Below are 24,684 nucleotides of genomic sequence, written 5' to 3' on the forward strand. Positions count from 1 at the left end.
TTTAGGACAAGTGGGGGTTTTACAAAGGCGGAGCATGCCGACAGGAGACCTTTTGATCCATATCTAGGTCAAAGGATTACAAAGGCGGAGCATGCCGACAGGAGACCTTTTGATCCATATCTAGGTCGGATGCAAAAAAAAAAAGAAAAAGAAAAAATCATATTAATAATAAAATAATAAATAAAAACTATAATAATGTAAATAACAAATAAAGTACATAAATAAATGCATAGGTATAGTTAAAATAATAAACAAACAGGTAAATAGTAAATAATAAATTGACATATAACTAATGATAAACAAAAACAATATAAGATAAATTATAATCATTACAGCATCTTACTTAGGTGTTTATCTAAATGATTCTTAAACTACATTGCACTACCTGTGCAGGAAGTTTATTCCATTCATTAACTACACGGTTGGCAAAGTTGTTTCTACCTACTTCCAAATTGAATCTATTTCCCGACAGTTTGAGACCATTGTTTCTTGTCAGATTCTCATTCAATGTGAAAATTTGGTCACTTTTGATGTTGTCAATTCCCTTTAAAATCTTAAAGACCTGTATCAAGTCACCTCTGAGTCTACGCTTTTTTAGGGAAAACAGATTCATGTGCTTTAGTCGATTTTCGTATGATTTATTTTTGATATTTGGAATCAGTTTTGTGGCTCGCCGTTGTACTTTTTCCAGTCTGTCAATGTCTTTAATGAGATTCGGTGACCATACAGAAACAGCATATTCCAAATGTGGACGAACTAACGATTTATATAGCTTGTTAATGAGTGATGGACTTTTGAAATCAAAAGATCGCGCAATCAGTCCCAGAATCTTATTTGCTTTCTAAGAGGCTGAAATACATTGCTTGGATGATTTGAGGTCGTTACTGATAATTACGCCGAGATCTTTTTCACTATCCACTTTTGTTAACGAATTTCCAAATAACTTGTAATCATACTTACTGTTATTTTTACCTATGTGCATTACCTTGCATTTACTTGTGTTAAATTTCATTAGCCACTTTTCAGACCATTGCTGTAATTGATCTAAATCTTCTTGAATATCTAATTGGTTTAAGTGATCATTTGCCACTCCGCACAGTTTTGTATCATCAGCAAATTTGGAAACAGTACATTTTAGTCCATGGTCTATATCATTTATATATACTATGAATAGAAGTGGCCCAAGAACGGAACCCTGAGGAACTCCACTTGCAACACTTTTCCATCCAGAAGTTTTTCCATTTAAAACAACTCTCTGTTTTCGACCATTAAACCAATTACTAGTCCAACCTAATAGGCTACCACTTATTCCATGCAAATAGTATAGTAAGTAGTCTTTCGTGTGGGACGATATCAAAAGCTTTTGCAAAGTCTAGATATATTAAATCTATATTGTTTCTTTTGTCATAATTCGAGATAACTGTGTTGTAGAATTCGAGTAAGTTAGTCACGCAAGAACGTTTCCGTCTGAAACCATGCTGGCTATCATTTATCAAACGGTTACTTTCTAAATGACGTTCGATGTCATCTATGATGATAGTTTCCATTATTTTTCCTACGATTGAAGTCAAACTTATAGGCCTATAGTTATTTGGTTTCTTTTTGTCACCTTTTTTGAATATGGGAGTAACGTTAGCTAGCTTCCATTCTCTTGGGACATCTCCGGATATGATGGATTTCTTGAAAATAATTTCTAATGGAACAACAATCTCATTTCTCATTTCCTTTAAGATTCTTGGATGCCAACCGTCAGGCCCTGGTGTTTTATTAACTTTGAGTTTGTCTATACACTTTTTAATTTTTTCTTTTGTTATATTTACTGTAGTGAGTAAGTTTACCCTAGACTTTTCACAGGTTTCAGTTTGGAGTTCACTTTGAGGTGTTTCGTTTACGAATACAGAGCTAAAATAATTGTTTAAGATATTACACATTCCTTCATTTGAATATTCAAGTTGACCGTCAGCAGATAATAGTGGACCAATGTGATTCCTAACAACCTTATTATCTCTAATGTAACTATAGAATTCTTTGGGATTCTCTTTGGATGCGATAAAAAAAAATCATAATAATAAAATAATAAATAAAAACTATGATAATGCAAATAACAAATAAAATACATAAATAAATGCATAGGTACAGTTAAATGATAAACAAACAGGTAAATAGTAAATAATAATAAATTGACATATAACTAATAATAAATGAAAATCAGACAGACAAATGATAACAAAACAAAAACAAATAATATAAGATAAATTATAATCATTACAGCATCTTACTTAGGTATTTATCTAAATGATTCTTAAAGCTTCGAACTGAACTACATTGCACTACCTGTGCAGGAAGTTTATTCCATTCATTAACTACACGGTTGGCAAAGTTGTTTCTACCTACTTCCAAATTGAATCTATTTCCCGACAGTTTGAGACCATTGTTTCTTGTCTGATTCTCATTCAATGTGAAAATTTGGTCACTTTTGATGTTGTCAATTCTCTTTAGAATCTTAAAGACCTGTATCAAGTCACCTCTGAGTCTACACTTTTTTAGGGAAAACAGATTCATATGTTTTAGTCGATTTTCGTATGATTTATTTTTGATATTTGGAATCAGTTTTGTGGCTCGCCGTTGTACTTTTTCCAGTCTGTCAATGTCTTTAATGAGATTCGGTGACCATACAGAAACAGCATATTCCAAATGTGGACGAACTAACGATTTATATAGCTTGTTAATGAGTGATGGACTTTTGAAATCAAAAGATCGCGCAATCAGTCCCAGAATCTTATTTGCTTTCTAAGAGGCTGAAATACATTGCTTGGATGATTTGAGGTCGTTACTGATAATTACACCGAGATCTTTTTCGCTATCCACTTTTGTTAACGAATTTCCAAATAACTTGTAATCGTACTTACTGTTATTTTTACCTATGTGCATTACCTTGCATTTACTTGTGTTAAATTTCATTAGCCACTTTTCAGACCATTGCTGTAATTTATCTAAATCTTCTTGAATATCTAATTGGTTTAAGTGATCATTTGCCACTCCGCACAGTTTTGTATCATCAGCAAATTTGGAAACAGTACATTTTAGTCCATGGTCTATATCATTTATATATACTATGAATAGAAGTGGCCCAAGAACGGAACCCTGAGGAACTCCACTTGCAACACTTTTCCATCCAGAAGTTTTTCCATTTAAAACAACTCTCTGTTTTTTACCATTCAACCAATTACTAGTCCAACCTAATAGGCTACCACTTATTCCATGCAAAGCTAATTTAGTAAGTAGTCTTTCGTGTGGGACTGTATCAAAAGCTTTTGCAAAGTCTAGATATATTAAATCTATATTGTTTCTTTTGTCATAATTCGAGATAACTGTGTTGTAGAATTCGAGTAAGTTAGTCACGCAAGAACGTTTCCGTCTGAAACCATGCTGGCTATCATTTATCAAACGGTTACTTTCTAAATGACGTTCGATGTCATCTATGATGATAGTTTCCATTATTTTTCCTACGATTGAAGTCAAACTTATAGGCCTATAGTTATTTGGTTTCTTTTTGTCACCTTTTTTGAATATGGGAGTAACGTTAGCTAGCTTCCATTCTCTTGGGACATCTCCGGATATGATGGATTTCTTGAAAATAATTTCTAATGGAACAACAATCTCATTTCTCATTTCCTTTAAGATTCTTGGATGCCAACCGTCAGGCCCTGGTGTTTTATTAACTTTGAGTTTGTCTATACACTTTTTAATTTTTTCTTTTGTTATATTTACTGTAGTGAGTAAGTTTACCCTAGACTTTTCACAGGTTTCAGTTTGGAGTTCACTTTGAGGTGTTTCGTTTACGAATACAGAGCTAAAATAATTGTTTAAGATATTACACATTCCTTCATTTGAATATTCAAGTTGACCGTCAGCAGATAATAGTGGACCAATGTGATTCCTAACAACCTTATTATCTCTAATGTAACTATAGAATTCTTTGGGATTCTCTTTGGATGCGATAAAAAAAAATCATAATAATAAAATAATAAATAAAAACTATGATAATGCAAATAACAAATAAAATACATAAATAAATGCATAGGTACAGTTAAATGATAAACAAACAGGTAAATAGTAAATAATAATAAATTGACATATAACTAATAATAAATGAAAATCAGACAGACAAATGATAACAAAACAAAAACAAATAATATAAGATAAATTATAATCATTACAGCATCTTACTTAGGTATTTATCTAAATGATTCTTAAAGCTTCGAACTGAACTACATTGCACTACCTGTGCAGGAAGTTTATTCCATTCATTAACTACACGGTTGGCAAAGTTGTTTCTACCTACAGGCACACCTCGACTTACGTCGTTTCGACTTACGTCGTTTTCGAAGATACGTCGGTTTTCAAAAATAATATGGAAAAAAATTCAAGTTGTCGTTTTACTTGACTTTACGTCGGTCAGCCAATAATGGAATCGCATAAACACCAAAAAACGTTTCAAGCGTTTCAAGCAATTCATGTTACAATAAATAAGAATAAAAGCATGTAAAATTATATAAAGATTCAGTAACTGCTAAAATATATACCATAAAGTAGTATGGCCTAGTCCACTAGAACATGAAATCGCAACGGTACTTCCAATACGTATTTACCGTAAGCGGCGTCTCGACTCCTGCAATTCTTTTGGATTATTATCTGTTTACTGAAGTTTTGTAAATTTTCTCATTAACATTCACTTGTAACTGTAATATTTGCAGGGATATGACATCTACAAAACTTTACAGAATGTAGCAGCAGCATGGAATGATGTTCAGAGCACTGCTATGAATGGTGTATGGAAAAAGCTATGCCCGCAATTTGTGTACGATACTGTTGTTGTCAACAAAGATTTGGTTACAATGAGCAAAGAGCTGGATATGAATTTGGAGGAAGAGGATTTCACAGATTTATTTGAAAAAGACAAGGAGTTACTGACGAACAAGGATTTGATGGAACTTCAGGAGCAACAAAAGAAAGAAGATGAAGAGGATGATGAATCTGAGCCACGCCACTTCACCATTAAGAAAATGGAGGAAGCATTTGCACACATCGAAAAAGGTCTTGCTATGTTTGAGGATATGGATACAAATGCTTAACGCTTTTCCAAGATAATGGGGGCTTGTTATGAAGCTTTTGCTCCTTATAATCTAATCCTTGAAGAAAAGAACAAGAAGACGGTTCAAGGCACTCTTGACCAGTTTTTACGCGTCGAACGACGAGAATCAGCTGATGTTGATGTCGACAATCCCCAGCCATCTACGTCTACAACGTAAACATCAACATATTGTATCTACTGTTTTGGTAAACTGAAAATACATTAAAGTTTTTCACTTATTACAATATGATTATATGTAAGCTTGAAATAGTTTTTATTTCTTTGTTTTTTGTTTTGTTTTACCGTATGTTATTGACAATGCATTCAGAGTACAGCACCGCGAAATAGCAACGCGTAAACATCGACAATGTATGTACTGCATTGGTAAATTAAAAATACTTTATTCAATTTTTCACTTATTACAAAATTATTGTAAGCTTAAACTAGTTTTTATTTATTTGTTTTTTGTTTTGTTTCACCGTATGTAATTGACAATGCATTCATAAAGAACAGCAAATTGTACGTATTGATGAATAAGTACAGGTACTTTTTTATACTTTATTACAAAATTATGAATAAATGTTCTGTTTGAAAACTTAAAATAGATTTTTATTAACCTTGTTTAATAAAAAAATACAATCATAAGTCAAATAAAGTACTGAAAAATGGCTATCGGCACTTAAGCCTAAGCTACACCAGGCCTACCTAGCCTACTTGTAAGCAAATTCGACTTACGTCGTTTTTCGACTTACGTCGTGTCTCCTGGAACCAATTAACGACGTAAGGTGAGGTGTACCTGTACTTCCAAATTGAATCTATTTCCCGACAGTTTGAGACCATTGTTTCTTGTCTGATTCTCATTCAATGTAAAAATTTGGTCACTTTTGATGTTGTCAATTCTCTTTAGAATCTTAAAGACCTGTATCAAGTCACCTCTGAGTCTACGCTTTTTTAGGGAAAACAGATTCATATGTTTTAGTCGATTTTCGTATGATTTATTTTTGATATTTGGAATCAGTTTTGTGGCTCGCCGTTGTACTTTTTCCAGTCTGTCAATGTCTTTAATGAGATTCGGTGACCATACAGAAACAGCATATTCCAAATGTGGACGAACTAACGATTTATATAGCTTGTTAATGAGTGATGGACTTTTGAAATCAAAAGATCGCGCAATCAGTCCCAGAATCTTATTTGCTTTCTAAGAGGCTGAAATACATTGCTTGGATGATTTGAGGTCGTTACTGATAATTACACCGAGATCTTTTTCGCTATCCACTTTTGTTAACGAATTTCCAAATAACTTGTAATCGTACTTACTGTTATTTTTACCTATGTGCATTACCTTGCATTTACTTATGTTAAATTTCATTAGCCACTTTTCAGACCATTGCTGTAATTGATCTAAATCTTCTTGAATATCTAATTGGTTTGAGTGATCATTTGCCACTCCGCACAGTTTTGTATCATCAGCAAATTTGGAAACAGTACATTTTAATCCATGGTCTATATCATTTATATATACTATGAATAGAAGTGGCCCAAGAACGGAACCCTGAGGAACTCCACTTGCAACACTTTTCCATCCAGAAGTTTTTCCATTTAAAACAACTCTCTGTTTTTTACCATTCAACCAATTACTAGTCCAACCTAATAGGCTACCACTTATTCCATGCAAAGCTAATTTAGTAAGTAGTCTTTTGTGTGGGACTGTATCAAAAGCTTTTGCAAAGTCTAGATATACTAAATCTATATTGTTTCTTTTGTCATAATTCGAGATAACTGTGTTGTAGAATTCGAGTAAGTTAGTCACGCAAGAACGTTTCCGTCTGAAACCATGCTGGCTATCATTTATCAAACAGTTACTTTTTAAATGATGTTCGATAGCATCTCTGATGATAGTTTCCATTATTTTTCCTATGATTGAAGTCAAACTTATAGGCCTATAGTTTATTTGGTTTCTTTTTGTCACCTTTTTTGAATATGGGAGTAGCGTTAGCTAGCTTCCATTCTCTTGGGACATCTCCGGATATGATGGATTTCTTGAAAATAATTTCTAATGGAACAACAATCTCATTTCTCATTTCCTTTAAGATTCTTGGATGCCAACCGTCAGGCCCTGGTGTTTTATTAACTTTGAGTTTGTCTATACACCTTTTAATTTTTTCTTTTGATATATTTACCGTAGTGAGTAAGTTTACCCTAGACTTTTCACAGGTTTCAGTTTGGAATTCACCTTGAGGTGTTTCGTTTACGAATACAGAGCTAAAATAATTGTTTAAGATATTACACATTCCTTCATTTGAATATTCAAGTTGACCGTCAGCAGATAATAGTGGACCAATGTGATTCCTAACAACCTTTTTATCTCTGATGTAACTATAGAATTCTTTGGATTTCTCAGCGATGTTCATTTCGTATTGTCGTTTTCTTTTTCTTATTGTCTTTTTTAAATCTCTATGTATTGATACATAACTTTCATAGTCATTAGATGCACCCGAGCACTTATATTTCTTATAAGCCTGTCTCTTTTTAGCAATACTTTTTCAGTTTCTTTGTCGAGCCACTTTGGGCGAGCCTGATTTGGGGGACGTCTGTCCTTAAAAGGAATGTAAGTTTGAATCATCTTAGTGAGCGTATTTTGAAATATTTTCCACATCTGATCTACTGGTCTTTCGTTTAATTTTGCCTCCCAATCTGTAAGCTGAAGCTCCTGCCGTAGTTCTATGAACTGGGCTTTACTGAAATCGGGTATTTTAGAAACACAAGTATCTATTCTAAAATTGTTTAGGAGTTTGAATCTAACTAGGTTGTGATCGCTATTTGCAACAGATTCACCGACTTCTACATCAGTTACCATGCTTTCGCGGCTAGTGATCAAAAGATCGAGTAAGTTTCCATATCTTGTGGGCTCTTTTACATGCTGAATTAAGTAATTGTCACCAAGAAAATCAAACAAGCGAGTACCTATATGGCCATGTTCAAGGGTCATCCAATCAATGTCAGTAAAATTGAAATCACCCATTATCAATAAATCCCGGTTGCAGAAACTAGACAGTTCTTGAAATAACAGTTTGTCGTCTGCTAATGATAATGTCTTTGGCCTATATATCACACCTATATTCATTTTTTGTCCATTTGTTTGGGTTAACTCAACCCATAAACTATCATATGCATCCTGTTTCACTTTCTCTAAAACACAAGCATGAACATTGTTTTTAACATACAATAGAACACCCCCCCCTTTCTTGTGGTTTCTATCCTGATGAAAGTGTTTAAATCCCGCAATACTAAATTCAGCTTCGAGCTCTGTACCATTTAACCATGTCTCAGTTATTCCTATCATATCGAGATTTTCGCTTTTGACATACGCCTGTATTTCTTGAAATTTGTTTCTAATACTACAAGCATTAAAGTACATGGTTTTAAGAAACTCGTGATTATTTCTTTTTGACACATTTTGAATTTCAATATCATGTCTTACATTATCATTTTGTTTTTCATTTATACCTTGCTCTATATTATTATTTGGTCCTTCATTGACGTTCAATGCCTCATTTACATTTCTCCTATCAAAATTAACATTTCCCCCATCACGGACATATGGTCGATCACGGTCATCCGATCTCTTTTGTACATTTTGTCCCCCTACGTCACCGTGATTCACGCAGGCCTCCCGTCGTTCAGTGACATTATGTCCGGCATCCCTTTCTAAAATTATATTTTGTCCTCCAGTGACATTATATCCTACCGTGATATTTTTTCCTCCACTATAATTACATCCCATCGTGATCTTTTGTCTTCCACTGTCATTACATCCTATCATGATATTTTGGCCTTCATTGACATTCTGTCCGGTATCCCTTCCTAAAATTATATTTTGTCCTTCACTGACATTATATCCTACCGTGATATTTTCTCCTCCATTATCATTACATCCTATCGTGATATTTAGTTCTCCACTATCATTACTTCCCATCGTGATCTTTTGTCCTCCACTGTCATTACATCCCATTGTGACATTTTGTCCTATGACATTACATCCTAATGTGACATTTCGTCCTCTAGCGACATTATATCCACTGTCATTACATCCTATCATGATATTTTGGCCTTCATGGACATTCTGTCCGGTATCCCTTCCTAAAATTATATTTTGTCCTTTCCTGACATTATATCCTACCGTGGTATTTTCTCCTCCATTATCATTACATCCTATCATGATATTTTGTTCTCCACTATCATTACTTCCCATCGTGATCTTTTGTCTTCCACTGTCAATACATCCCATTGTGACATTTTGTCCTATGACATTACATCCTAATGTGACATTTCGTCCTCTAGCGACATTATATCCTAAAATTATATTTTGTCCTATACTGGCACATTGTTCTACATTAATGCTATACTCTACACTGTTTTCCCAAGTACATTCTATTTCCCTTTCCCTTTGGGATTCTACCCTAAAAAAGGAGCTAATTCATTACAAACTCCCACAATGAGGTTTGTAAGAACATCTTTGCCTCTGCGGGTAAGGTGGATCCCATCAGAAGTGTAAAGGTCATGGCGCCTAGAAAAGAGATACCAAGGATCAAGAAAGTGGTATCCCAATTGTGTACACAACTGCGATATCCTATCATTGATCCCTATGGCTCTACTGTTCCAACACGAGCCTGCGTAGATCCTCGGGAGGATCCCACAGACTACGTGACGGCTCCCACGTTCCTTCATCTCCTGAAGGAGGACCTTGTAATTCCGAACAGGCTCCTCTGATCTCACCCTACCTACATCGTTACTTCCCGTATGAACAATCGTAACCATGTTCTTCCGTCCTTGCTCCCTGATGGACCGGGTACAATCGACGATCCCACGGCCCGGTTGACATACAAGCTTGCACCGTCGCTTAGTCTTCCGCTGCAGGATGTCGTCATAGCCTGGCACCATGGAGTCCCCCACCACCAAGAACTCCTGGTTTCCAGCCACTTCATCCTCCAGTAAAGCAAAACGATTGGCTAGAGCCAGCGGTTGCTCCACAGGGCACACGTCCACCGAACGCGGGCTCGACAAATGGGACCCCACAGAGCGCCACTCGCTCATGGCAGTGACAGTAGGGGAAGAAGTGGAACGCTCTTTGGGTTGTGGGGAGGATTCACTCTTCTCATGGAGCGCACTCCTGAGAAGACGAATTTCCTCCTCATACATCCTGAGACGGACCTCTAGGTTCACGCAACCTTCACAAGCCATTTCGCTCCCCCTTTAGTAATAAAAACGGCAAAGAGAAAATGCAAATCAACAACAACAAAAAATAAAAGCGGTCTCTAATAAACTAAATACGCGAAGCTTACTCTGCTTACCTTATACTATTTCTCCTACCTTTGGAGTACAGTAACAGAAACCTGTTTTGAATTTAAACAGAACACTACACTTTATCTTATATCTGTAACTGTATAGCGCTATACGTATACAATCACAAAAACACAACACAATCACTTAACACTATTCGGAGATATAAATTTCACAGGTATTCGCTAGTTGGTGTCTGTGCAGAAAAACAAGGTCTCTAGCTGAGGTCCCGAGTGGACTGAGCTGAGGTCACGAGCGGACTGAGCTGAGGTCACGAGCGGACTGCATGAATCAGATTTTTGTGGTAAGACAGATTTGTGAGATGGATGTTTTTTGGGCTTTTATGGATTTGGAAAAGGCTTACAACAGGGTAGAAAGGAAGGCACTGAGGGAGGTATTGAATTGATGTATTGAATCTTGGCTGTGATTTGAAATGTTCCTTCAATCCAATGGCCAGGGTGATATTTAGCCTATTTATAATTTTTTTTAACTTCACTTGGATAGTAAAAGTGGTTATGTGCAAAACTCATTTCATTAACATTATCTAATAAAATAATATATTGACTTACAACGGAGTTGGGTATGAACAGAGTATAAGTGCGGGAGTCAGAAATTCAATGCCCATGCATCTTAATTTATACTATGACCACACAACATCAGTGCCAAGGACAGGTGGTGATGTGTGCCCACAGAAGCCTAATCTATCACTATGCCCAGGTCCACACAATCTTTCTACTTTTTTATTTGTGTGTAAAGAAGGCTTATAAAATTTCAATCATTATCTAACTAATCAAATGGGGAAAGGTACGTACATATACGAGGACACTACTTCATAGTGTCATCTTGTTTACATGCCCTCTGACCTCCGAGGGGAGAAGGCTTCAATTTTGTACTCCTCTGCCACTGGCTTGCAGATCTCCTGCAACTAGTCATTCATCACAAGAAAAAACTTAATTCATTTTATCTTATTATTTAATTTAAACACTTATAAGAGGGAAAAAGCCTTTGGTATATGTATGTCAAGGGCAGTCAAGAGTTTTTATGAGAGTTGTAGAGCTTGCGTTAGGATTAGAAATGGAGAGAGTGAATGGTTTGAGGTAAAGGTGGGACTTCATCTGGGGTGTGTTGTCGCCCTGGCTGTTCAATCTTTACATGGATGGGGTGGTGCGAGAGGTGAATGCAAGGGTTGTGGGTCAAGGGTTGCAGATGATTAAAGAAAATGGAGAAAAGTGGGAGGTGAGCCAGCTGTTGTTTGCTGACAACACTGCGATTGTAGCAGGATCAGAGGAGGGATTGAGGAAGTTAGTGACAGAGTTTGAGAAGGTGTGTGAAAGAAGAAAGCCGATGATAAATGTGGATAAAAGTAAGGTGATGAGATGTACAAGGGGAGAGAGTGACGGTAGGCTGGAAGTGAGCATTAAGGGTAAGAAACTGGAGGAAGTGAATAGTTCTAGATACTTGGGTGCAAATGTGACAGGAAAGGGAGGAATGGGGGTGGAGGTAGAATGTAGACTGAGAGAAGCGAGTAAATGCCTTGGTGGATTGAAAAGTGTAATGAGAAATAGACATTTGGGAATGGATGCTAAGAGGAGATTGTATGAAGGAGTGATTGTGCCAACAGCACTGTATGGGGCAGAAACAAGGAACATAAGAGAGGAAGAGAAGGAGTTTGAATGTGTTTGAGGTGAAATGTCTGAGAAGTATGATAGGGGTTACTAGGCTAGATAGAGTGAGAAATGAGGAGGTGAGGAGGAGAACAGAGGTGGAAAGGGAGCTGAGAGATAGGGTTGGTGAAAGAGTATTAGGATGGTTTGGATACGTGGAAAGAATGAGTGAAGAAAGATTTGTAAAAAGTGTGGAAGGCGGAGGTGGAAGGAGGGAATATGAGGGGGCGTCCTAGGATGAGATGGATGGATGGGGTGAAAGGGGCTTTACAAAAGAGAGGAATGTCTGTAGAGGAAGGACAGGAGGGGACAGAAGATAGGGGTGAATGGAGAAGGGTTGTGTATAGATGACGCTGTGATGCATGAGGGGGAGTTGGTGGGGGATGGGGGTGAGGAAGTATGTATGAGAAAAAATTTGATGCAGCCCAAAGGGATTTCTCCCCGTCTTCTCCTTTTCTGCATGAGGGGACGGAGAGGAGGGGTCGCCGAATTTATGAAGCGGCCTTGCTGTGGATGTGCTGTGTCTTGCAACACTGCTTCTGACCCAGGGCAGTGGACAGGATGCAGGGATGACCCATCATCCAGGAGGTGACAAGATGGAAGGGAGGGAGGAGGGTGGAGGGAAGTGGAATATATGGGAAATGAAATGTGTGGGAGTGATTTCTATGCCTTTTTTTTTGTGGCTACCCCCTGTGTAAGGGGGAAAAAGCCTTTGGTATATGTATGTATGTATGTATCTATATAATTTAAGGTAACCTACTACTTTGATGGATTAAATATTATAATCAATTTACTAGGAGATGCCAAGATAAGAGGGAGGGAAGAGGGTGGAGGAGAGTGGAGTATGTTAGGGATGGAACGGGTGAGAGTGGTTTTTATGCCTTTGTTTTTTTGCTACCTCCCTTATAAGGGGGAAAAAGCCTTTGGAATATGTATGTATGTACTAAGAATGGCGAGCACTATGGCTCTTGCTAGAGTGTGGGTTATGGTGCCATACCCACATCCCTTCATGTCAGTGACACATCATGGAACATGACAACGGGGTAGGAAGAAAACAGTTAAGAGCAGTCAAGAGTTTTTATGAGAGTGGTAGAGCTTGTGTTCAAATCAGAAATGGAGAGAGTGAGGGATGTGTTATGTCACCCTGGCTGTTCAATTTATACATGAATGGGGTGGTGTGAGAGGTCAATGCAAGGGTAGTGGGTCAGGGATTGGAGATGGTTAAAGAAAATGGAGAAAAGTGGGAGATAAGCCAGTTGTTGTTTCCTGATGACACTGCGCTTGTAGCAGGATCAGAGGAGGGATTGAGGAAGTTAGTGACAGAGTTTGGGAAGGCATGCGAAAGAAGGAAGTTCAAAATGAACGTGGGTAAAAGTAAAGTGATGAGACGTACAAGGGGAGAAAGTGGCAGAATCTGGAAATGAGTATTAAGGGAGAGAGACTGGAGGAAGTGGATAGTTAGAGGGGGGGGGTTGCCAATTTAATGAAGCAGCCTTGCTGTGGATGTGCTGCGTCTTGCAACACTGCTTCTAACCCAGGGCAGTGGGTGAGATGAAGGCATAACCTGTCATCCAGGAGGAGGCAAGATAAGAGGGAGGAAGGGGGGGGTGAATGGGACTGGAGTAAGTGTGGATGGAATAGGTGGGGGTGGATTTTATGCCTTTGTTTTTGGCTACCTCCCTTGTAAGGGGGGAAAAGCCTTTGATATATATACATGTCATCACAGACACATCAAATAGTCAAAGAACTTTTTAAAATGTTCAGCTTCCTAAACAAAGCAGAGAACAAGTGGAACACATTACCAGTTGCTGTTGCCTTGTGTTAATCATAACAAAATAGCAATAGAGGAACATGATCACCATCACAGGCTCTCAACAGAGTTTCCACTTGCTATGTTGTGTTCTTGTGTGATGGCTACCTCAGTATCCCCTTCCTCTATGTTCCATCCTGTTAAAACCCTGAACAGAATTGTTGGTCCAAGGACTGCAGTAGAAATACTCTTATAAGGCATACCAACTATCAAGGAGCTAGCTCCCCACCCCCACCCACATGGAACCAGGGAGAAGACAGAAGTGATATGGCAGAACTACTTGGGAGGCTGTGCATACAAGACTGACAGACAAACATGAATTAAATAATATGAATATTGAAATTAAGGATATAGATTAAGTTGGAACTGTACATGGTTTTGAGAATAGGTATTATGTCATATTGGAGAGTAGGAGATGGGACCCAACAAGCATTGCTATTTTCCTACATACTACGGTTAGGGAAATGCATACATAACAGGACCCCATGAGCATAGCTCATTTCTTGTGGGTAAATACACATGAGAGAGGTAATATATGATTTTTTTAACATGTCTTTCTATACAAAATATTTCTCACTCACCTTGAATTTGATTGTATTAAAAAAGTGTGTCCAGGGTTGAACATCTTCTCTTCTGCAGCCACTCCTTTGCAGCTGGAGATGCCATCTGCAGCTGCAGAGGCAATTGCATTATCAAACTGAAATAAATATATCAAATGTTATCAGCTAAATCTATCAAATCTATCTCAAATGACCATTAGCTGGAAGAATTAAAACTAAGGTCACATCCACTCACATATACCCATTATCTTCCGTCCCAATCTCATTTGTATCCACATTATCCTTGATGTTAACTTATGTCAACCACTGACCAACAAATACAATAGCATAATTTTTTGCCAAAGCACACAAAAGCTACATCAAAAAATAATTCAAATCATATAGTGAACCACAACAGCCATTCTGAACAACAAAAATTGCATTGACACATATTTCTGTAGCCAGAATGATATAACACATCAACACAAAATACATACATATATCAGGGGCTTTTCCCCCCTCACAAGGGAGGTGGGCCAAAGTCAAAGGTATAAATCCACTCCCATCCATTTCATCCCCACATACCGGTACTTCACTTCCATTCACCACCCCTCCCTTGCTCTTTTCTTGGTTCCTCCTGGATGATGGGTCATCTCTGCATTTCGCCCACTGCCCTGGGTCAAAAGCAATGCAGCAAGACACAGCATCTCCACAGCAAGGCCGCTTCATTTAATTAGCAACCCCCGTCTCTGTCCCCTCATGCAGAAAAAGAGAAGATGGGGAGACATCCCTTTGGGCTGCATCAAAATATCATATGCACATACTTCCTCACCCACACCCATCCCCTACCCACTCCCTTCCATGCATCACAGCCTCATCCATGTACGATTGCAAACTACAATTAGGTAAATACAACTATTCTCCACTTACCCCTGCCATCTGTCTTCTTCCAGCCTTCCTCAACAGACATTCCCTTCTTTCCCAGTGCCCCCTTTTACCCCATCCATCCATCTCATCATTGGTTGCTCTCTTATGTTCACTCCTTCCACACTTCTTTTACTAATCTTTCTTCACTCATTCTTTCCATGTGTCCAAACCATCCCAATACTCCTACATCAACCATACTTCCCAACTCCCTTTCCACCCCCGTTCTCCTCCTCACCTCGTTTCTCACTCTATCCAGCCTAGTAACCCTATCATACTTCTAGACCTCATCTCAAACACATTCAGACTACTCTTATGTTCCATGTTTCTGCCCCATACATTGCTGTTGGCACAATCATTCCTTCATACAATCTCCTCTCAGCATCCATTCCAAAATGTCTATTTCTCATCACACTTTTTAATCCCCTAAGGAATTTACTTCCTTCTCTCAATCTACATACTATCTCCACCTCCATTCCTCCCTTTCCTGCCACATTCACACCCAAGTGCCTAAAACTATCCACTTTCTCCATTCTCTCTCCCTTAATACTCCCCTCTAGTCTGCTGCCAATTTCTCCCCTTGTACATCTCATTACTGTACCTTATATTTACCCACATTTATCTTTAACTTCCTTTTTTCGCACACCTTCCCAAACTCTGTAACTAACTTCCTCAATCCCTCCTATGATCCTGCTACAATTGCAGTGCCATCAACAAACAACAACTGGCTTACTTCCCACTTTCCTCCATTTTCTTTAACCATCTCCAATCCCCAGCCCACTACCCTTGCATTTACCTCTCACACCACCCTATCCATGTATAAATTGAACAGCCAAGGTGACAGAACACATACCTGACAAAGTCCCACCTTTACCTCAAACCACTCACTCACCAACCTATTTCCGATTCTAACACAAGTTCTGCTACTCTCGTAAAAACTCTTGACTGCTCTTCTCTATCTCATGTATCTGCAAAATTTCCCACAGTGCCTTCCTGTTTACCCTGTCATAAGCCTTTCCCAAATCCATATAAGCCAAAAAAAAAAAAAAAAAAAATCCTTACCTTATCCTAAAGCTTTCTCACATCTCTCTTACCACAAAAATCTGATCCACTCAACCCCTACCTGTCCTAAACCCACACTGTTCCTCACCAATTACTCTCTCTTCCTTTCCTAATCCTCTCAATCAAGATCCTCCCATAAGCCTTCCCAACTACACTTAACAAACTGATCCCTCTGAAACTACTACACTCACACTTGTCCCGTTTTTCCCTTGTAAAGTGGAACTATACAAGCACTCCTCCAGTCCTCCGGCACTCTACCCTCTCTTAAACAAGCATTAAATAATGTCGACACCCAGTTCACCATCACTGTACCTCCTTTTTGTTTTAGACATTCTCCATGATACCCTTGTAACCCAGGTGCCTTACCTGCTCTCGTCATATTAACAACTGCCTTCACCTCCTCTTTCCTTATTTCTCCTCCATTTTCTTCATTCACCACTGTCATTTTCTTAGCGCTTACCACGGCATCCACCTTCCCCTCCTTTACCTTTAGCAACTCTCTAAAATACTCTACCCATCTTCCTCTTATTGCCTTCTCTTCCATTATCATCTCTCCATCTGCACATTTTACCTTTTCCTCTCTATTTGATTTCCCTTCTCTTCCTGTCTTAATTTCTTTGCAAAACATCTTTTTGTTACTTTCAAAATTTTCTGTTGCTATTACCTCATTTCACATCTGCTCTCCTCTTTGCCTCCTTTATCTTATGCTTTACTTGTCTTCTCATTTCTTTGCACCTCTCATATGATTCTCTCGTCCTATTTGTAACCAATCTGTGAAAGCTCGCTTCTTCTCTTCTACAACCTTCTTTGTTTCCTCATCCCACCACTCACTACCCTTCCTTCTATTTCTCCCATCCTCCTTTTTCCACACACCATCTTTGCACACCTTGCAACTTCCTCCTCCACTCCTAGTTCTACTCTATCCTTCACTCCCTCCCACTCCTCTCTCAGTTTCTTTTTGTACTCCTTCTCCCTTTCTTTCTCATTTAAGCAGTTCACTTTAAACACCTCCCTACCTTCTGTCTTCTTTCTTTTTCTCCATCTATCCTCCACTCTCAACTTACCTTCTACCAAAAAATCATCTGATATTCCCCTACTCTCTCCCCTTTGAATATGTATATCCTTAACTCAGTGCTGGTTTAGTATGTGGCCTACAACATTTTTTCTCTGGTACAGTATGTGGCCTACCTATTCAATGCACCAAGGAATGCACCCAGCTCTACAAGTTAGGTTAGGAGAGGTTAGGTTCAAATGAAAACATTTTTAAAGTATTGTTTTAAATTTGTCCTGAGGTAGGACATATTCAAATGGGGTAGACCACATACAACTAGGTAAATACATACAAAACCAGTTTCAAAAAGGTAGGCCACATACTAAACCGGCACCCTTAACTCTTCCTACTATACTCCTGGTTACCACTATAGTCCATTAATGCTCTATCTACCACCCTTCCATCCACCACCCTCTCCCATGTGTACTTATACTTGACTTTCTTCCTAAACACTGTATTTGCTATCATCATATGTAATAAATCACAAGCCACAGAGGAGAGGTAAGAGGGTGTCAGACTTAATATTTAGTAGGGAAGAAGAAATAGTAGAGGAAATAGAAGTAGAAAGTTCCCTAGGATGAAGTGATCATGCTACCATTACTTTCACATGCAATACAAAGAAAATATTCTTGTACAAGAGAACAGACTTTAGTACAAGAGAACAGACTTTAAAGAGTTGAGAAATAAAAGTTGGACATCAAATGGGAGCAATACTTGGGTAAACCAAATATTGAGGAAATGTTGATTTTTTTTTTTTTTTTAAATTAAACTTACAGATACTATAAACAAATGTGTGCCAATTAAAGTAGTAAAAGACACATTTTGTCAGAGAAAAAGAACAAATCCCAGATGAAGGAACTACTAATGAATAGGATGCTTTGGTAAAAAATAAGAAAAAAACGCCTTGGTCACGACTAATACAACTAAAAACCTGTGTTAATACAACTTGTCAGGAATTTCAACAGGTTGAGAAAGAATACAGGTGTACAACCAGGTGAGGAATGAAACAAGAAAACAGAAAAAATAGAGAACAGCTAATTGAAAGGCAAAAGAAAATCCAAATAATTTTGGAAATATGTACAAAAAAAGTTAACAAAAAGAATTGGTATACCAGAACTACACATGAATAGTGATAGTAGTATGAACAAAACTAAGATGGAAAAGGCAGACATACTGGCTAATCAGTTCAACAAAGTATTCACAGAGGAACCAGACGGAGATGTGCTAAATCTTTCATTTAAACATGTGCCTGAAATGTCAAATATGGAATTCTCATTACAGAACATTAAGAATGCCATGAAAAAAAAATCACCTGGACCGGACGGAATATATCCTAGGATATTGAAGGAAGGAGGAGAGCAACTGGCAGAACCTCTTAAAATAGAATTTGAAAAGTCTTACAGTACAATACTGTACAATTACTGATGGACTGGAAAATTGCAAATAAACTGCCATATTTAAACAAGGAAGCAGTTGTGACCCGACAAACTACAGACCAATAAGTCTCACAAGTATTGTGCATAAACTAATGGAATCACTAGTCAGAGAGAAAGTTATGAAACGCATGAAATCAAATAAACTATTTAGTAACAGGCAATTTGGATTCTTACCAGAGTGATCTACAGTTCTTCAATTAATAAGGGTATTGGACAGCTGGGAATGCTCCAGTGGACATAATCTATAAATCAGAATGGCATGATGTGGAAAGTGGTGTCACTCAGGGATCTGTGATGGGACCATTATTATTCGTCCTTTAATTTAATGATTTACCAGAAGTTTTAAGAGATGGAAGTAAAATATAATTGTATATAGAGATTACAAAAATTTACTGGTGAATTAAAACCCTGAAGGACATTGCTGCTTGATAAAAAAAAAAGTGTAAATTCATGCACACTGGAAATTGCAATGGAAGAAACTATGGATATAACATGAATGAAAATATGACAAAAATAAGTACAGAGAAGGATATAGGGGTAATAATCGATAGCAAACTCCAGTTCTCAAATCATCTTGCAGAAAAGACAAATAAAGCTAATAGACTTGTAGGACTTATCAGAAGAACCTTTGTCTCTTTGGATGAAGAAATTTTTAGGTTTCTCTTTTAGGTGGCGCTACTCGGCCCCCATTTGGAGTATGCAAACCAACAAGTATGGGCTTCAGGTCTGCTGAAGGACACTGGAGCTGTCGAAGGAGTGCAGCGGAGAGCGACCAAGCTGCTGCCAAAACAGAAACTGTGAGGGGAGACTGAGGAAACCCTCGTGCATGTACACGTGCACGAGGCGATACAATTGAATCAATATCCTGACAGGAGTCTACGATGAGGACGTATGCCATGACATTTTGGATCTATGGGAAAATGGACATCCTATGAAAATAGTAAAGACCAAAACTGGATAAAAGGAAGAACTCATTTTGTAGCACCAAACAAATGGAATGCACTACATAAGTATGTCACAGACTCAAAATCAGTTATAAAATTTGAGAGTAAGTTTGATAAACCATGGGACAACCAATATTTAATAAATAACTTCAATATAAAAATATAATTAAATAATAATCGCATAGGTGTGCACTTCTGGAAAAAAAAATTCGGAAGGGTCCCTTCGCGTGCCGTCCTGAAACTATGTACCTACCGAACTTACCTTTCGGAACCAGTGTACAACGCTGAACGTAACAACAGCCAATGTTGATTACAAGCAGGCGGTGGTTACTACAACCGCACTCACAATCTCAGACTGCACAGCACACTGTTAGTTCATTGGCGCAAAAAAAGCACAACTTAATGTAAATCATCACAGTAAACGCACAAAAATTATTTACAACGTATCCAAAGCGACCGCCAGCACAACCTTCCACCACAACCGCTCAAGTCATACTGACGAGCAGTCGAGCACATAGCTAGGTGCACATTAGTGCTCCATAAACTCAATCTCAAATCAATTTTCACTTTGCTCGTAGCACTGTTTCTATTGCAAGTCAAATCAGCGTGATTGACACCCAGACCTCCATCGCTTGTCTGTCTTGCCCACTTGTGTCTCATCTCGCGGTGTCATTTCTGTCTGGATTCTTTTTCTTCTTCCGTTTTGAAATCGACACGTCGCTGATGTGCAGACACAAAGTAGGACTCACAGTTTCGCTTACCAATTACACTGGGCAACAAAGATTTTGTTACAGAAGAGCAAATAAGTGTTTCAATGTGATCTTGATATGGTAAATTCATATCTATTATTGAATTTGCTCTGTCACATCTACAGTAGATTTTGTGTAATATGCAAATTCTATTTAGATTTTCCGTAAGAAGCAAATCACTTATCCTACTCTTCCCATCCACATCTAACGAATTTGTGAAATGAAATTAACTCCTAGTTGTCGCTATCTTACAGGCAAGTAAGACGTTTATTGAAACTCTGCTGTTAAGCAAGTAATCAGGCTGGGATAGTTGTTGTATTTTTGTAGCATTTATTTTGTACCAAAACGTATTTCTATCTTATTTTGCATTCATTTTTTTCAGATATTGTATGATACTTCAAATGGCATCAAAATCGAGTTTGTGTAAATCACCCGAACAACTTCTGCTATATCTGTGGACAATATACACTGAAGCAACAACGTAGAGACATAACAGCAAAGCTTAAACTTGCCTATAAGTACTATTTTGACTGTAAATTAGGAGACCAAGACAAGGACTGGGCACCACATATTTGTTGTGCACCGTGCAATGCCATTTTAATAGCTTGGGTAGATGGTAAAAGAAAAGTTATGCCGTTCTCAGTCCCCATGGTTTGGCGTGAGCCAAAAAATCACGTCAATGATTGTTATTTTTGTTTAACAAAGATTGCTGGTTTCTGAAAAAAAAACAAATCCAAAGATCACGTACCCAAACTGTGAATCAGCAATGAAACCAGTACCACATGGTGAAGCAAACCCGCCACCACTTCCACCAGCAACGATGACAGACATCAGTTCTTCTGAAGATTCTACTATACCCTATGCACTGAGATCTGGCCGTTAGGGCGGACCACTGGGAGTTCCCCTGTGGTGCCACATATAATTATTTTATAGTTTTATTTTATTATATAATTCTATTTTATAATTTTATAATGTTGCCTCATATGATTATATTATAATTTTTTGTCACACACCACCACTGAGATAAAAATCAAAGCAATGTTTTCTATACAAAGGTTTCGTTTCTTTAAGTGTAGATATGGCATATGTGCATGCGAGAGCGACGTTGCCACTACATCTAATCTCTGGCCCCGCCCCCCTCACACTGCATTCAGAAAACATTGCATCCACACGCACGTTTTCGCCATGGATGCCCATATGTGGCAACACCGGGAAATATCCTAGCCACGCCTTAATGGCCAATTCTCCTTGCGCTGACTATAGTGATATAGTAACAGAAAAAAGATGGCATATATATATTCCAGATGCAGATAGTTACCCATATTTGGTAAGTCAAGGATGGAATCTTCTCCAGCCAAACACCTAAATTTCTCATTTCTGTCATCGCCATCTGCAGTTTTCATCATTTTACTCTCAGGAGAATAACGTTTGTTTCTGCCACGCTATCAATAGTCTAATGCAACAAATTGGCTGTCTCTATGCTCTTAAACAATGGAGACTTTTCACTGACTCTAATAAAGCTAGCATTAAAGCTTTCTTACTACACGGCAATGAAAAACCTTTTATACCTGTAGCACATGGCACTGGCCTTAAAAACTTATGAATCCATGGAACAGCTGCTAAGGATTACCAAATATAAGGAGCACACATGGAATATTTGTGGCGACCTTGAAGTTGCATCATTACTTCTTGGGGGGTCGCAATTGGGCTACACAAAGCATATGTTTTTTTGTGCCAATGGAACAGCAGAGATGACAAGAACCACTACAAGAAACATGATAGGCCATCTAGAACTGAGGATGTTGTTGGTAAACTTGGTAAACATAATGTGAAGCATGCAGCCCTTATCGACGCTCAGAAAGTACATCTTCCACCACTTCACATTATGAAGAATTTTGTGAAGGGTATGGATCATCAAGATAGTGGTTTCCAATATTTAAAGGATAAATTCAGAGGAATATTGACAGATGCTAAGATGTCATCCGTGACTCATCGTTTCCATCTAGCCAAATTGAGATGGAACTGAGTGCATGGACATCGTTTGTTGAAGTTGTAAGAATTTTTTTTTGGAAACCAAAAAGCTGGAAACTATTGTGAACTAACAGAGAACATGCTGAAATCTTATGAACAAACGTGATGCAGAATATCTTTGAAAATACATTTTTTACATTCTCATTTTGACTTCTTCCCGGCCAACCTTGGTGCTGTAAGCCACGAGCATGGTGAACACTTCCACCATCAGATCTTCGTTACGGAAAGCAGATATCAAGGTAATTTTAATCCAAATATGATGTGAGATTACTGTTGGCTCCTGCAGAAGGAGAGTTCGTCATCCTATAAACGACAAATAAAGAGGAAACGCCAAAGTTTCACTTGAGAACAGGAATGTCTTTTTGCCATAACAACTAAATGCCAATACACTGTGGGTGGGTTGGGTGCCGGGGTGGTAACTCCGTCAGGGGAAATCCACTGTCTGTCTTAAGTCAGAAAAAAGAGGAAACCCATGTTAACATAATTATTTAAGTATACCTAAATAAAACTTCACTTGGAAAAGTAGCTTGGACTACTGAGCGAGTGGAAAAAAAAATGAAAAATAGGGGTTGTCAGTTACAGAAAATATGGACGTGACAGTGAAATTTAGACATCAGATATGAAATCAGCATCATTAATTTAGAAGGAATCAGTAGATCACGTGTCTGTAACAGGAAAAAAATTGAAATTTGTTGCCTAGTGTTATTTGCGAGCAATAGCCCATAACCTAGCTTTATAATCTTAAGTAAACCAATTTATAGTTCTAAGTCTAGTTTAAACTAATTTGTCATTTTCAATAGTTCTGTCACATAAAGAATTTCTATTCTTGATGAATACTACGAAAAGAAATTCTTCATCCTAAATAAGGGTTATGAAAGTAATTATTTCATTATCAAAAATAAAAGTATACTAAATCAAGGATGAAAACACAACCTAGATATATATTTCAAATTAGAATATTTCTATTTTTTGATGAATTGTGTATATCGATGAATTGAGCGTGTCGATGAATTGTTGTCGGTGAATTCGCCGGATCCCAATATATATATCATTATTTTCATTATTTTATATTTCTTATCGTTAAGGGAATTTTCATTACAAATAGTTTTATCTTTTAATAATTGTCGTCAAACTTACGTAGCATCTAGGTGCAGACTTGCAAATCCAATATGGCCGACTGGCTAGCCTCCATGAGGGTTATCAATCACACTGGGCTATTTTTCCTCCGACATCATCCTACCTCCAACCTCCAACATTTGAATATAACTAGAATGATGACTTTGCTTATTACAGAAACCTAGACATCCCTAAGAACAATTCAACAGTATGTCTAACATCCATATCTAGGTTTACACAGTCGTTCATCCTTCAGCTTTGCTAGATGTAACGGAAATATCATTTGAATATTTGAATTTTTTTTTTATTTTGTAACCGATGTCGTTTTTGACTCGAACGAGCTCTCAACGGTCGTCGGCGGCCAGTGTGATAAGAACATAAGAACGAAGGAGATTGCAAGAGACCATGTGGCCTACACTAGGCAGTTCCATGTCCATTACCACCTGTAATCCCCGTGCATAAAGTTGTCTAACAATTTCTTAAAACAACTTAATTTAATTTTGTCCAGTTTAAATCCATTACTGCGAGTCCTGACCTGTTGTCTTGATATGATGACCTTGCCTGTGTCGAATCCATGACAGAGTCCCATAAGGTCATAATCCCATTGGTAAAAATCCCACGCCAATTAACCTAGGCCTATATTCATTAATAAATTTATCAAATGAAATTATACTTTAACATATAGTTAATACTATCAACATCCTGGAATATTATGTGTGGGATTATGAACAATGGGATAGTATTGACTATGGCATTTTGATTCGTGGGCTTTTGATATATGGTTACAAAATTTAATTGTTCAAATCTCCAAACAACAAATTATCTTTCCGTCATATGCTGTTGAATATGTCCTTAGAGACGTCTAGATGTCTGCAACGGAAGTC

At 37.7% G+C, this 24,684-nt stretch overlaps 3 protein-coding genes across 4 annotated transcripts in view; 1 reads left to right on the forward strand and 2 right to left on the reverse strand.

Moving 5' to 3' along the window:
- LOC143031054 (uncharacterized) overlaps positions 1 to 21,917 on the reverse strand; it is a 108,812-nt gene extending 86,895 nt beyond the window's left edge. For both annotated transcript variants that reach the window (XM_076194431.1, XM_076194430.1), the window contains exon 1: positions 21,506 to 21,917. The gene's annotated coding sequence lies outside the window, so the exon portion shown is untranslated. The remainder of the gene's footprint in view (positions 1 to 21,505) is intronic.
- Positions 1 to 24,684, reverse strand: part of LOC143031050 (BTB/POZ domain-containing protein 6-B-like) — a 554,488-nt gene that overhangs the window by 296,037 nt on the left and 233,767 nt on the right. The gene's annotated exons all lie outside the window — the stretch shown is intronic.
- LOC143031047 (BTB/POZ domain-containing protein 6-A-like) overlaps positions 1 to 24,684 on the forward strand; it is a 248,449-nt gene that overhangs the window by 191,724 nt on the left and 32,041 nt on the right. The gene's annotated exons all lie outside the window — the stretch shown is intronic.

The sequence above is a fragment of the Oratosquilla oratoria genome, chromosome 12 (genome assembly GCF_046742065.1).
Source record: "Oratosquilla oratoria isolate Oo_2021 chromosome 12, ASM4674206v1, whole genome shotgun sequence".
NCBI lineage: Eukaryota > Metazoa > Arthropoda > Malacostraca > Stomatopoda > Squillidae > Oratosquilla > Oratosquilla oratoria.